The following is a 14575-nucleotide window of genomic DNA, read 5'->3' on the forward strand; positions in this document are numbered from 1 at the left end:
CACTGTGACAATAAGTGTGAAAATCATTTCCAATCAATAACTCATCAATGAATTGACAGATTGACTTGATGCTTCACATGTGCATTCGCATTGGAAACAGATGACCCCTATTGAAATTGGGTCACTAGGTCAAAGGTCAAGGTCACTGTCACAATGAGTGTGAAAATCGTTTCCGTCAACAAATGGACAGATTGGCTAGATATTTCCCATTTGCATTTGACTTGGACAGTAGATGTCCCCTATTGAAATTGGGGTCATTAGGTCAAAAGTCATGGTCACCTTCACAATAAGTTGGAAAATCGTTTCTGATCAATAACTCGGCAACGAATCGACAGATTGGCTTGATACTTATTCGCGATACTTAATAAATGCATACACACAAATAAGAAACACGCCAATAGAGTTTAACACAGCATTTTTATGCCCCCCTTCGAAGAAGAGGGGGTATATTGCTTTGCACATGTTGGTCGGTCTGTCGGTCCGTCCACCAGGTGGTTTCCGGATGATAACTCAAGAACGCTTGGGACTAGGATCATTAAACTTCATAGGTACATTGATTATGACTCGCAGATGACCCCTATTGATTATGAGGTCACTAGGTCAAAGGTCAAGGTCACGGTGACCCAAAATAGTAAAATGGTTTCCGGATGATAACTCAAGAACGCTTAGGCCTAGGATCATGAAACTTGATAGGTAGATTGATCATGACTGGCAAATGACCCCTATAGATTTACAGGTCACTAGGTCAAAGGTCAAGGTGACCCGAAATAGTAAAATGGTTTCCGGATGATAACTCGAGAACGCTTATGCCTAGGATCATGAAACTTGATAGGTAGATTGATCATGACTCGCAGATGACCCCTATTCATTTTCAGGTCAAAAGGTCAAGGTCACGGTGACCCGAAATAGTAAAATGGTTTCCGGATGATAACTCAAGAACGCTTATGCCTAGGATCATGAAACTTCATTGGTACATTGTTCATGACTTGCAGATGACCCCTATTGATTTTCAGGTCACTAGGTCAAAGGTCAAGGTCACGGTGACCCGAAATAGTAAAATGGTTTCCGGATGATAACTCAAGAACGCTTATGCCTAGGATCATGAAACTTCATAGGTACATTGATCATGACTTGCAGATGACCCTTATTGATTTTCAGGTCACTAGGTCAAAGGTCAAGGTCACGGTGACCCAAAATAGTAAAATGGTTTCCGGATGATAACTCAAGAACGCTTATGGCTAGGATCATGAAACTACATAGGTACATTGATCATGACTTGCAGATGACCCCTATTGATTTTCAGGTCAAAGGTCAAGGTCACAGTGACCCGAAACAGTAAAATGGTTTCCCGATGATAACTCAAGAACGCTTATTGCTAGGATCATGAAACTTCATAGGTACATTGATCATGACTCGAAGATGACCCCTATTAATTTTCAGGTCACTAGGTCAAAGGTCAAGGTCACTTTGACAAAAAACATATTCACACAATGGCTGTCACTACAACTGAGAGCCCATATGGGGGGCATGCATGTTTTACAAACAGCCCTTGTCATTTCAATACTTAATTTCACATTAAAAAAGTTTTACACCATAAACAGGTACATTTATGTTCAATTATTTTTTACACAATTTAATGCATGAATTCCTATCAGCGAGTTTGTAATTTATGCATTCACACACAAATATGAAACACATCTATCGAATTCAACTCAACATTTTTGGTCCAGGACAGGTATTTACAGTTTGTTGGTTGTTGTTAATTGTTTTTGTTCTGCACATGCAAGGCTTATACTTGGTGCTGAGCTGTTTCAGCAGTCCTGTCGCCAACACTTTGACAGGACTGTACAGTTTGCATAGCTGGTATATCTGGCCATGCATGGACGTTTGCTGGGGAGTCGGTTTGATTGTGAGCTGTAGTTCCGTTACGAGGAACGTTCCTCAGCGCGTCATTGGCGTCGTCCGATGGAAGTCGTAAAAGCAGGTTAAATGGATGGGCAGTGCCAGCCCTCCCATCGAGACGTCTGTGCCAACTTAAATATAACTTTGAAAGAATGTTTAAAGTAATTGTCGTTCGAGGCAGATGATTGCCCTTGCAGATGACCATTGCATAATCAGACTGACGGTCTAGTGACAGTAAGAAATTATATTGAGAAATGCCAATATCATTAGAAAGCATCATGGCAAAGCCTTATGGTGTAGATATTTTGAATTTAAATTGTGTATATTGGTTGGCGAGAAAAACAATAACTGGCCATGTTGGAGACAATTTCTGCGCACTTGATGCGCTACATAGTTAACAATGGAACAGAGGAGCCTGTTTACGAAACATATTTGTTCATAATGTCGCTTAAGACTGGAAAATTAAGAGCTAGCCGGCAAGTAAATGGTTACTCGTGTCGGCGCGTTTGGTTGCGGCGCTGCCCCTTTTGCTTATCCCGAACATAACCCTTTGTAGCCCTGATATGCAGAGAAGATGATCGTTACTCTGCATCACATATTCATGTACAAAGCTAGTGCTTTTTATGAGGAGTCTTAAGTATCGTCCGAATCATAAATCTAAGCCTTTGACCGCTGGGAATTTGAAAGTTCAAGTCTAGATAAATCTCATTGACGGGAATTACAACCCATACGAACCGTCACTCTGCCTCACAGTTATTTCTTATGTTTTTCGGCGTAAGCTGCATAAGCCAGCTTTTCACCTTAGCCTGACCTTTGTAAGTGTCCAATAAAATTCCAATAAAATTTCCCGCGGCTAGGTACGAATGAATACACTTCATTTATTCCATTGGCTGATTTGAGTATACCACCAGAACATTGGAAACATATCCGCGTCTTTGTAACACTGTTTTACTGTATGAAACAATTTTATCTCGAATGAAAAGGCTTAATAGATAGAACAGTTTTACACTCAATTCTCGACATCAATACAGTTTGTGCGTACACCTTTTATTTTCAGAGTATTACCAGCGCAAGAGCGTTTATACTTAAAAGGCTATGTTCTCATATTTAGTACTTACTTCCTTATTCCTGTCAACATGTTAACATGTAAAAGTATAAAGAGCAATGGAAGCGAGGCCTCACTTTAAAGCATTGCATTTCAACCCGCGAGGTATATCGGGTCAATTCGCGGACATTCAGAGTTTATATACAGGTCATCACCGGAGTTGGCGGCCAGTAAAATAATCGTTATATAATAAAGACGCTATCCGTGAACTAGGTGACCTGGAATTTTCTTTAGACCAGAAATATGTTAAATGAAGATATTCAGCAATATAATTATGGTATGAAAATAATAGATTCTTAATGTGTTTTCAACAATACAATGATAAATATTATTGTTGATAAATTTAACAATAATTATTCGTCCATATTGCCTAATGTACTAAAGTGATATTATGAGCATGTAACAGTTTATAGGTGTCTATCGCAACCGTTGATTATTTTTTATGTTTCTACTTCATATACACTTATATTAATTAATGCAGCATCATCATACTAAAACAATATACCAGAAAGAGAAAAATAATGCATTTGAATATCAACCGTACTTTCGTTTGACAACTGATCATGCGTTTACGAGTTGAACTTAAATTTAGTTTTAGTGCAGATTTGTTCATACGACACAAAGACACGAAATTGTTTTACGGATCATTTCAGCTTACAGGACTGGGTGGGTCACGTAAGAATATCGAATATAAAATATATTTTTATAAACAACTGGTAGCAAGGTGAGTTGCAGATAATTAATCAGTAACCACATTTTAACTAACTATTTTGACCTGTTAATTCTTTTCAGCTCAATTCAACAGTGCAAAATGCCCATAATATCACTTTAAGCATTAGCACGATGATAATTGATACTGTTAATAATCGAATCAAATAGCAATGCCCGACAAACCACTAAAACAGGTTTGTTCGAAGAACGCGCCTATAAATACGGATACTTCTCGTGTGGCCGGTTGACTCATATGTTTAAATTTCACTTCCATTCTTCTTTTGGTTTTCTGTTTTGTATCTATAGGTTTATGACCAGCAATATGTTATAATGTAAAATAAGCCGCGAAAACTCCCCGTAACATCCCGTACTGCGTGTGATGCAGCTAAGAACTGCACAGAAAAAGACATTCGCTATACTTGATCTCATTCATTAAACTATTTCCGCCGTATATCTTTTTTAAAGATATTTCTTGTTTATATTTAAGTATATTGTATTATAATTTACCACCACAGGACTTTTTTTAAGTAAGAATCTAAATGGAATAATGCTTGGAAACAACGATATTTCCTTCTTTTATATATTTTCATTTTGAACAAAACGTACTGATACTACTGGCAGTAGTATTATAGTAGTAAACACATATTCGGGGGCACAACATATCTGCAGGAAATGTGCGTTTTCTATTTAAAATTAAACTATACTTGGAATTTACATGTACAAAGCAAAAGCTTTTGTGTCAGCCTGTGGAAGTAGTCACATGCTCTCTCTGCCCCCCCCCCCCCCCCCCCCCCCAACGGTAAAATTGGGCCTGACGCATTGGCGTCAGGATGAAACCATGACTCAATACGGATAGTAAACACAATTTCACTAGCATAATTGCAAGTATCATGAAAAGAATACATACATCACACCGGGTAATGAAAAATACGACTCGATGGGCCAAGATTTCGCTCATGTAAGAAATGGACTTTGAGAGATTGTATAGTTAATTTGCCTATGAAATCTATATGAACTATGTGACCCGGCTGTGCAATGAAATATCAGAGTTGATTGTGTACAGGATTTAGTTAATAAAGTGTCATTATATAAATAAAATTATACTTACTATTTTAAGGAAAAAAATCAGTAGTGTACCAAATGCTAATGTGGCGCTTCGAACCTGCCACACAACAAGTTGCGATGTCAGTGCGCTACCACTAGACCACAATCTCTTGGTATAAAAAGGGCAAACGAAAGCCTATTTATCTTTACCGTTAACAAGGCATTTCACACCTTATCTTGCCTTACAAAAGGGTCTTTTGTACCCAAATCTAAAGGCTGAATGAGCATTATTTATAGTAACTGATACATATCACTCTGTAAGATGAACCTTAAAAAAAGCTGTAAATGCAGAAGAAAAGTTAACTTCGAAAGTCACTTGAATAAATATTTAACATATATTTTAATCCCGTAACCGTAATTGTGATTAAATAGATAATTGGCCTCGCTTCTTTAATTAAATTTTACAGTTCTGTTAAGAAAACCCAAACTTATTAAAAATATAGCCAAACGCTAAAAAAAGGTTAGGAAAATGGAAAACGAAGCCTGTGCATTACACACAGTGCAATCCCCTTTTGCGGATCGTTCAACTCTGTCCTGTGGACGGAGTTACCCGGGCTCTAAGAGTCCACCATTATCGGGTACTGGTCGTGGTAGCCCGATGTCTTTCATATACCTCTCTCTTCTCATATCATTAATCTTCTTGCTACCGCCCTTTAACTCATCAGTTCTATCTCCCCTCTTTATTAACTCTTTTCATCTGCCAATCCTCTGTATTTTCTCTACTCTCTATTTCCTACCGCTCAAACTTCTAAATTTCTGCTCTCTCTCTCTCTCTCTCTCTCTCACTCCCTCTGTGTGTGTGTTCTCTTATTACTCTCATTCTTAACTCGAACTTTCCTCCGTGTCTGTACACTATCACTCCTCTCTGTTTCAACTCTCTATTCTCATTTTTATATGTTTTTACTCACTCACTCTCATCTCAATCCTGTCTCTCAAATTAATCTGCTATCAACCCTTTTTTTAGATCACCTTTATTGTATAGACTACTATACCGAGAAGATCCGAATGAACCGAACATAACGTAATGACAACCCAACATAATGTCAACTGAACTCAACATAATGTCAACTGAACCCAACATAATGTCAATTTTACCGAACATAATGCACGCTTAACCGAACATAATGTCAACTTAACCGAACATAATGAAAACTTAACCGAACATAATGCCAACTTAACCAAACATAATGCCAGCTTAACCAAACATAATCTCAAATGAACCCAACATAATGTCAACTTAACCCAACATGTACACCTTTAGATCGGGCCTGTCTCGGGCTTATATACAACGTTATGTGTTCCGATGGTAAAAAATGGGAGGCACAGCAGTTTCCATATGTACACGTAGGTTTCGCGTCTTGTAGAATACTCGGTAGCAAGACTTTAAAAAAAAATAAAGTTAACAACTAAATGAAATTTTGCCTGAGCATTAAAAATAGGTTGAGATTTTTCCAATATATCTCAATGACATCACGCATTGATATATATGCTTCCTTAATGCACGTCTTCATTAACATTATGTAAAAGTGTCACCAGAAAACAAAAACTATCAAAGCGCTAAAGGCACTGCAGTTGTTCGCTCTTTATAAGTATTTAATATTACTTAAGGTCACATGACATGAAGTTCGACTTTTAACGTAGGTCAATCGAACGGCCACGAAAAAATGCAAACACCAATGTAATATACTTTTAATTGTCTTCAGAAGTCAGATTTTGGAAAAGTATCACGGAGGAAAATGACATTGGTTTACAAGCTATAAATTAGTAATTTTAAACAGGATTCGCACAAACTCCACTTAAGATTACAAAGATGAAAAAAGAAATTTAACGTATATTTAAGTTGGCGCAAAGAAAAGTCTGTGACTAAAGTCTGTGAAAAATCTGTTTGACGACTAGAAAGTAACCTGAGAATTTCTCGTGACGCATCTGTGTCAGCACACATGACTCTGTAATGAGGCTTGAATTATATCACGTGTATATGTAAACTAATTGGAAATATTTGTATTTGCGTAACCTAACGAAATCAATGTTATAAATCGCTTTTCATGTCAGAAACAAGTGAACACTATTTTATTTTACTAGTTTAATAACAACTTATCGATGCCACCGTTTTGTTGTTCTGCCTTTAGAAATATAATGATTGATAAATGTCCCATAAGCAATGTTTAATGTTATTATTATCACTTTTATACGTAATAACATGGGAGATTTCGGTACCCGCTCGGCATCAGAAAGCGCGTTCTGAAGCGAAATTCCAGTATTAAAGCGCTATTCGTGTCAAATACATATGGACAAAATATTTCGTTAGTATTTTCGTGAATAACATGGTAAAATACCAGTGTAGAGGTGTTAATTTATTACTAATACCACCATTATACGTAGTAACAGGTTAGATTTTGGTAAGGGCGCAAGCATTTGGGAGCGTGTTTAAAGTATCCGTTATACATAGCTAATATTCTTTATAAACTTTTTTTGTTGCATTTGCATAATAAATATATGGCACAACCCCCTTTTTCCAGTGTTATAGGGGGTAAACAAGTCCATAAAAATCATCCGGAATATCGCGTAATCTATGGTGTTAGCTTGTCTAGGTTTTCTAACCGATAAGCCACGTGACTAAGTGGACGGAGTGATCATCGTCCAGGCAAGATGTCAATTTTGGAGAGTTCTGTTGTTGTCGTTATATTTTGCAAAACTACGATAATTGCTTATGACGTCGCGCTCAGTACAGGCGTAAAGTTACGTAACGTCAAAAATGCGGAAAATAATTGCTGACATTAAGGTGTATTTTTCGCCGTTGACTCTTGATTCTTTTTGTTGTTATGTGGCAGTTATTCTTCCGAATTTTAAAGCTTTTATATCAAAACACGCAGAATTGATATATCTTTTCGACGAGATAAATCTTGTTTTGGAGACATGTTGCAGGACAACTAGATTTCTTATTAAACTGAAACATCCTCTATCTTTTTACAATTACTACATTTAATTGACTATTTTATCTTAAGTGATTAAAGGGATTTTATAAATGAATGTGTAATGTTTGCGAAGCAAACACTATGTGGTGAGATCATATGAGCCGCGTTCTGAGAAAACTGGGCTTAATGCATGTGCGTGTGCGTTAAGTGTCGTCCAAGATTTGCCTGTGCAGTACGCACAGGCTTATCAGGGACGACACTTTCCGCTTTTGTGGTATTTTTAGTTTCAAGGAAGTCTCTCCTTACCGAAAATCGTTAAGGCGGAAAGTGTCGTCCCTGATTAGCCTGTGCGGACTGCACTGGCTCATCTGGGACGACACTTTACGCACATGCATGCCATTATGCCCAGTTTTCTCAGAACACGACCAACCTAATTATCTAGATTATCTGCACTGTCTTGATTAGTAACGGTGGTCTGGACGCACTGAAATACATCAACTTATCCATTTATTTCAGTCTTGTGCAAATTTACAAAGTTAATATAACAATTTGCACATAAAAGTATCATATGTGGTATGAAAAGAATGTCAGTGTCCTGTGAAGAACTACAAGAGGCTACATACTGATACAGCATTAATTAAGTTGCTTATTAACATCAACATAATTATAAGAAAGGCATGACATAACATAATATACATAATGCACCCAACTTAATAATACATGTACATTACACGGACCGACAAAGTTCTAGACAGTTACATAATTTGAAATTTCACATCTTCACATATAAACACAAGAAACAGCAGATATATATCAACTCACCACGCATGTATAATAATAACTCCCGCAACAAAAAAGTATACATTTTGAATCGAAGGTGACAATGGTTTGGGCTCAGATAAAGTTATTTATTAATTACAATTTTTAGTAGTTATAAGTGTAGTTAAATAGTACGGTATAAGCTTCCAATGGTTTTGGATGCGATGACGAACAACTCGTAAATACTTATCATTAATGAATCAAATTTATGTTTTGTTCTGTCTTAAAATTATTGTTATCATCAAACATCTAAAATGTTCAAACTGTTCAGAATGTCAAGGTGGAGGTTCCCATCTACGCTTTTACTTCCGTTTTTGTCTTTCTCGTCCAAAATGTAACAAACCGCCACCGAATACACAAGGGCTTTTTCCCTCTTACGATCTTAAAGGCGGACTCCGTCGATTTGTAGTAATACCCTCCTACAACACGTGCTCCTTTTGGGAAAGTATTACCGCAGTCATCTGTACCCTCTGCTCGCAATGTGTATGGAGTACGAGTTACCTGGTAAAACAATCCAGATTATATAAAATGATACATGTGTATTTATGCAGCACATGAGAGCTTCAATAGTCATTAAAGGTTCATTACGCCTTTCAGTAAAGTAATGATGCAGTATGTGTCATGTTCCTAAATTTTCATCAGTTAATTGTTTATACCAATTATCAAAAATGGCCTTACCTTATACTCGGTGTATACTTTTTTCCGATCACCATCGATGGAAAAAGGGCTATCTGTTTTATTTTATTTTAATCTTGCGAAAACGGAAATACCTTTAACAAGAAGTTATCATCATTTTCATCCGCCGCAACGACGGCCACAGTGTCTCCTTCTGTTATGAGGTCTGCGGTGTTTTCCATCTCATTCATTCTGACCGAGCTCTTGTTGCAGGAATAGGGATGCCTAATCTGTTTTCCCGTTTTGACGAGTTAATTTTGTCACTATTGTTTCGGTAATGTTTTAATTTTCTTTTTCTTTCTTTTTTTCTTTTTCTTTTTTTATAGTACTCGGCTTTTTCTGCGTTTGATTTAAACTGCATCTTAAACATACAAAATGCATGCATATAATCATTTTTTAGTAATTGACCGCGATGGTTCAGTTGTATTAAGTTTGCCTCGGGCACGGGGGACGCGGGTTCAATACCCTACATAGTCGCGCAATTCATTTCAAATTTTGTAGTACACTAATGGCACGGGAGATTAAGGGGAGGTTAAGGTTATTCAAATGTGAGTATTTAAAAATATTGCTCAGTAACTTCATAAAGGAAACTACAAACAAACAAACAAAAATGGTAGAGTGTTCACACAATTTTACATATCTATGTCTGTATAATGCAAGTCGCAAATTAAGCATTTCATGTTGTCATCTTTTATCGGCATGCTGTTCCTTTTACCTATTAAATGATACACCAATACTTTTATTTCAGTTTTTCGTGTACTTTTACATCTTTTGAAACAGAATTTCTTAATTCTAACGCGTTGACTTTAAAAGGGCTTTGTATTGAAAGAAACACGCAATTCATTTTTAACGCCAGGGTCTCAAACGTCAAAAATGCAAGCATTACACGGTGGCTAGACATTTTCGGCGGTCAACTATCAACAAATACTAAATTAATTACCTTATACATCATATATAGATATTTCCATTGAACAAAGAACTTTTCACCTACTGCTTATTAATTTTGAATCATTCATTCCTTTCAAATGGATATATATGCTTGAATTTTTTACCCGCAAAAAGTTTTCAGGTTTTGAACGCCCATAACATGACGACTAGACATTTTCAAAGAAATAATAACATAATTTACGTACGTTCATTACGGTTCAATTTACAAAGGGACCATATTATCGGATTCAGCTGCTCAATAACTTTTAAAACATATGAAATATGATTAATCAGCAAATAACTTATCCGCCCAAACATACTTCTAATATATCAATAAAATATAAAACAAAAACTCTTACCTTTTTTCTTATTTGAAACATGCGCCTTCCTCAAAAAATTCTTTCTGCGTAACCGTTGTTTTTCATATCACGCTAAAGGGAAATGACGTAACGCCAGTAGCGTCTATTTTCCCGGGTAAAAACAGTATACAGACGGACGCCATTTTGCTTTGAAATCATTTCGTTGTAGATATTTGTTACGCCTTACACGCATTTTTTTTCTGCGTCATTTCGAAAAAACATCTCTTTATTAACCCGACACTTTCTTTTTCGCATTTTATAATAACATTTTCAATAAGGTTTGTTTTTACTCATTCCATCGATGTATAAATTATGGATTGTTTTAAAAAATGTGCATACTGTGGGAGATTTTATAAAACCCTCCCCGCTTTTTCCTACTTTACGCCTGGTATGAGCGCGACGTCTTATATAAAGTATCAAATACCCCTATCATTACAGCACGGATGGCCGATCGGTCTAAGCGATAGGCTTTTACTTCAGGGCTCCAGTGGTCAGTGTTTCGAGCCCAGTTAAGGGTTACTTTTTCTTTCTTTAATTTTATTCTTATGATTGAAATAATGACAGGAAACGTTTTGACGTATTTAGCACTGCGATATTACAACGGAGGCCATAATACGCGTTTCTTGAATGCCTTTTCCGCTTTCAAAGACGTGTAGTACCTATGTACAACCAGTTATTGGTTTGGTTCTGTCTGTTGGCTTAGAGGGGTGTATTCGGTTTTAAATGTGTTTCTTTTATGGACGAAATACAGTCCTTTTTTCAAATGAATTTGCCTAGTGGTCTCAGTTTCACTTTGCAAAAAGTACGACGTTGGTGAAGCAACGCTTCTTAATAGCGCCCCACACACACCAGTCGTCAGCGAAATTACTCTTTTGTAATGTCTGCTTCCAATGTTTTCAACAATTAAAACACTGCGACGGTCGACTGACTTATTTGCCATCAGTACATACGTAGTAAAACTGAAGTTTTTGTTTGCTATCTGAAGATTCATTAACACTAAACCTTTAAAAACAGAACAGAATATTCATTAAACTTAAACATCACAAGCGTACGCTTTAAAATACAAGACATGGCAGATTTTAACAAGTATACATTAATACTAAGAATGTATTGATCTGGATAAAGCATCAATAGAGCCAGAAATTTAATTTTAAAACAAACATGTAGTTTTTTAGTCAGATATATTATCTTGCTATTTGCCTGCGCATGGGCAAACAATAAACAGTGGCATTGTAAACGCTCGGATTTTCTTACGAAGTACGTAGGTATACTTACCTAAGAAAACGTGCGCACGAACTTTTATGAAACGGCCCCCTGTTTGTGTGTGATACGCTATTTGTATGCTCCCCGAACATTTTTGGGGAGCATTTAGTTGCCAGTTTGTCCTTCCTTCCTTCCGTCACACTTTTGTTACAGTTTCTCATAGCATCTTCAATATTTTACCGATTTCTTACATATTTGGCTTGTAGTGTAGGTACCTCTACCTTTTGATGAGGTTTTAGATCACTGGGGTCAAGGTCAAGGTAACAGAGGCTAATAATAGATTTTTCCGTCACACTTTTGTTATAGTTTCTTATAGCGCCTTCAATATTTTACCGATCTCTTACATATGTGGCATGTAGGTACCTTGCATGGACCTCTACCTTTTGATGAGGTTTGAGGTCACTGGGGTCAAGGTCAAGGTAATCGAGGCTAATAATAATACTAATTATTATTCTAACAACTCAAAGCGTATCGTTGCATGCACACGTCAATAAATATAAAGCAAGTAGTTAATTAATTAATTATAATAAATCGTTAAGGATGCGTAAGTTCACGTGACGTCATCGTAGCAGACGAAGCCGCGCGAACAGAAGGAAAAAGGTTCTTATAATATCATTGTTGATCTATGCCCTACTGTTTTGATTGTTATATAAACTTAGGTTAATTGTTAGTACTTTGTCGCTTGACTGCAGTTCCCTCGGGAAGTCAGGCACAACTTTACTTACCTGGCACTCAACTCTCATTGTGTCACACCGGTCTTACTGACCTGTGTGAATGCGTGCTAAGCATTGTGGGAAACGGACTTTTTCCATCATGGCGTTGGTGACAATAACGTAGTGACGTCACCATCTATGTATAAAATGCTTCAACTCTCACTTCTGATTCGAGACATTTTACCCAACCACACCCTGGTACCCGCTTCTGTTGGCGGGTAAAACGAAGTGGGGGGACTGGCACGACTCGTACGACCAGTTGTACATTCTTTGAGAGGAGACGGGCGTCGCCAAGATTGCTTTTAGCCCAATTAAAAGTACTTAAAAGGACTAAAACAGAATACAACGCCCGATCGGGCGGGGCCCTGAATAACAACGACCGCACAATCCACCGCCAGACCTGAGGGTGAAAGCGACAAGTTAGCTTCTGGAGCTAATCCATCGATCGAGTTGGTAACAAAGGGAACAACCATAGGCACGTATAAACACTCAATGCGTATGGTAAGGTCCATGAACTGACGCACAATCTGAAGCGCTAGGTACCGCTGGGAAATCATCGGACTTGCCGAGATTAGGTGGCTAGGATTTGGAAAAACATCAACAGACGAAGGGCATAAGATATGGTTCAGCGGTGAGGATTTTATACATCGCCACGGGGTTGCTTTCATCGTTCGGACGGAGGTAGTCCACAGCGTAATCATTTGGACCACAGTCTCCAGCAGACTCATTTCTATCCGTTTATTAGCGAAACCTCACAACATCACAATCATCAATGTCTACGCACCAACAGCTGACTACAAAGACGACGAGATTGAACAGTTCTATGGAAAATTTGAGCTTATTTTAGCCAAGATTCCCAAGAAAGACATTATCATTGTACAAGGCGGCTTGAACGCCAAGGTTGGACCTGATGCATACCAAGACTGGTCAGACAGTAGGTAGATTTTGCTTAGGAGAGACCAACGACAGAGATTTGATACTTCTTGAGTTCGCAAGAAGCCACCAACTCACCATGGCCAACACGCTGCACAAACACAAGCCGTCCAGAACAGCGACCTAGCATGCTCCAAACGGGCATATATTAAACCAGTTTGATTTTATTCTGGCGCCGCAACGGTTCAAGTCTCGCAGTAAAAAGGCGAACACAAGAACGTTTCCTGGCGCAGACATCGGTAGTGACTATGACTTAGTGCTCACCACCATCAAGCTAAAGTTAAAGAGCAAGCGCATCCCAAAGAACCCTCGCATTACATTTGACTAGGAGAAATTGAAAGATCCAATCATAGCAGATGTAGTTCAAGCACAGATATGTGGCAAGTTTGCAGCCCTGAACATATTAGACAATGTCATCGGCACCATTAGCAATTACATGAAGGATGTCCTATACATTTTCATCGGCTGAAGAAGTACTTGGGAGAGAGAAAACGAATAACAAGCCATGGGTGACGACCGAAATCATGGACCTATGTGACTTAAATAAGAGGGTTGAGGCATTACAAGTACGCCAGCCTAGACTCTAGAGAAAATTACAAGAAAGCGAACAGGGAGGTAAGGAAGAAAATGAAAGAGACCAAGGGGGAATGGATTGAGGAACAATGTATCATCATCGACAAAGAGATAACCACATGCAGCAGTAAGATGGCATACAACACACTCAACTCTAACGAAGACCAGTCAGCCCAACGCCAGTATTATATAAGACGCTGGTCAACGAGAATCTCCTTACCGAAAGTGCCACAGTCCTAAACAGATGGGGTGAATACTGCAGTGATCTCTACAACTATCCGCTCAACCGGACTCCAGTCTCCTTCAGAACGATCCCAGACGATCACAGACCGTAACCGTCGTGCAAGAGATTGAGAGCATTCAAGAAGAACAAGTGTTTTTCCGTATGCGTTCTAGTGAGACCCAGTTTTCGTTTCATTCCATACATGAATGTAATGTAACCGTCGTGTGTTTTAGTGCAATTTCTCCAGACTCCTATACGGTGGCATAAAGGGGACATAGGAAATGTTTCTATTTGACAGTCTCTATGACGTGCCACGCGATAGCTATGACGTGTGCACGCGATAGCTATGACGT

At 38.0% G+C, this 14575-nt stretch overlaps 1 long non-coding RNA gene across 1 annotated transcript; it reads right to left on the reverse strand.

Moving 5' to 3' along the window:
• Positions 1-8227: 8227 nt before the first annotated feature.
• On the reverse strand, positions 8228-10605 carry LOC127844109 (uncharacterized). Its single transcript, XR_008032565.1, has 3 exons — positions 10518-10605; positions 9327-9592; positions 8228-9057 (listed from the first exon to the last, which is right to left on the reverse strand). It is a non-coding gene; the product is annotated as an uncharacterized LOC127844109 (long non-coding RNA).
• Between the last annotated feature and the right edge of the window lie 3970 nt (positions 10606-14575).

This window comes from Dreissena polymorpha, chromosome 9, assembly GCF_020536995.1.
Source record: "Dreissena polymorpha isolate Duluth1 chromosome 9, UMN_Dpol_1.0, whole genome shotgun sequence".
NCBI classification, from domain to species: domain Eukaryota; kingdom Metazoa; phylum Mollusca; class Bivalvia; order Myida; family Dreissenidae; genus Dreissena; species Dreissena polymorpha.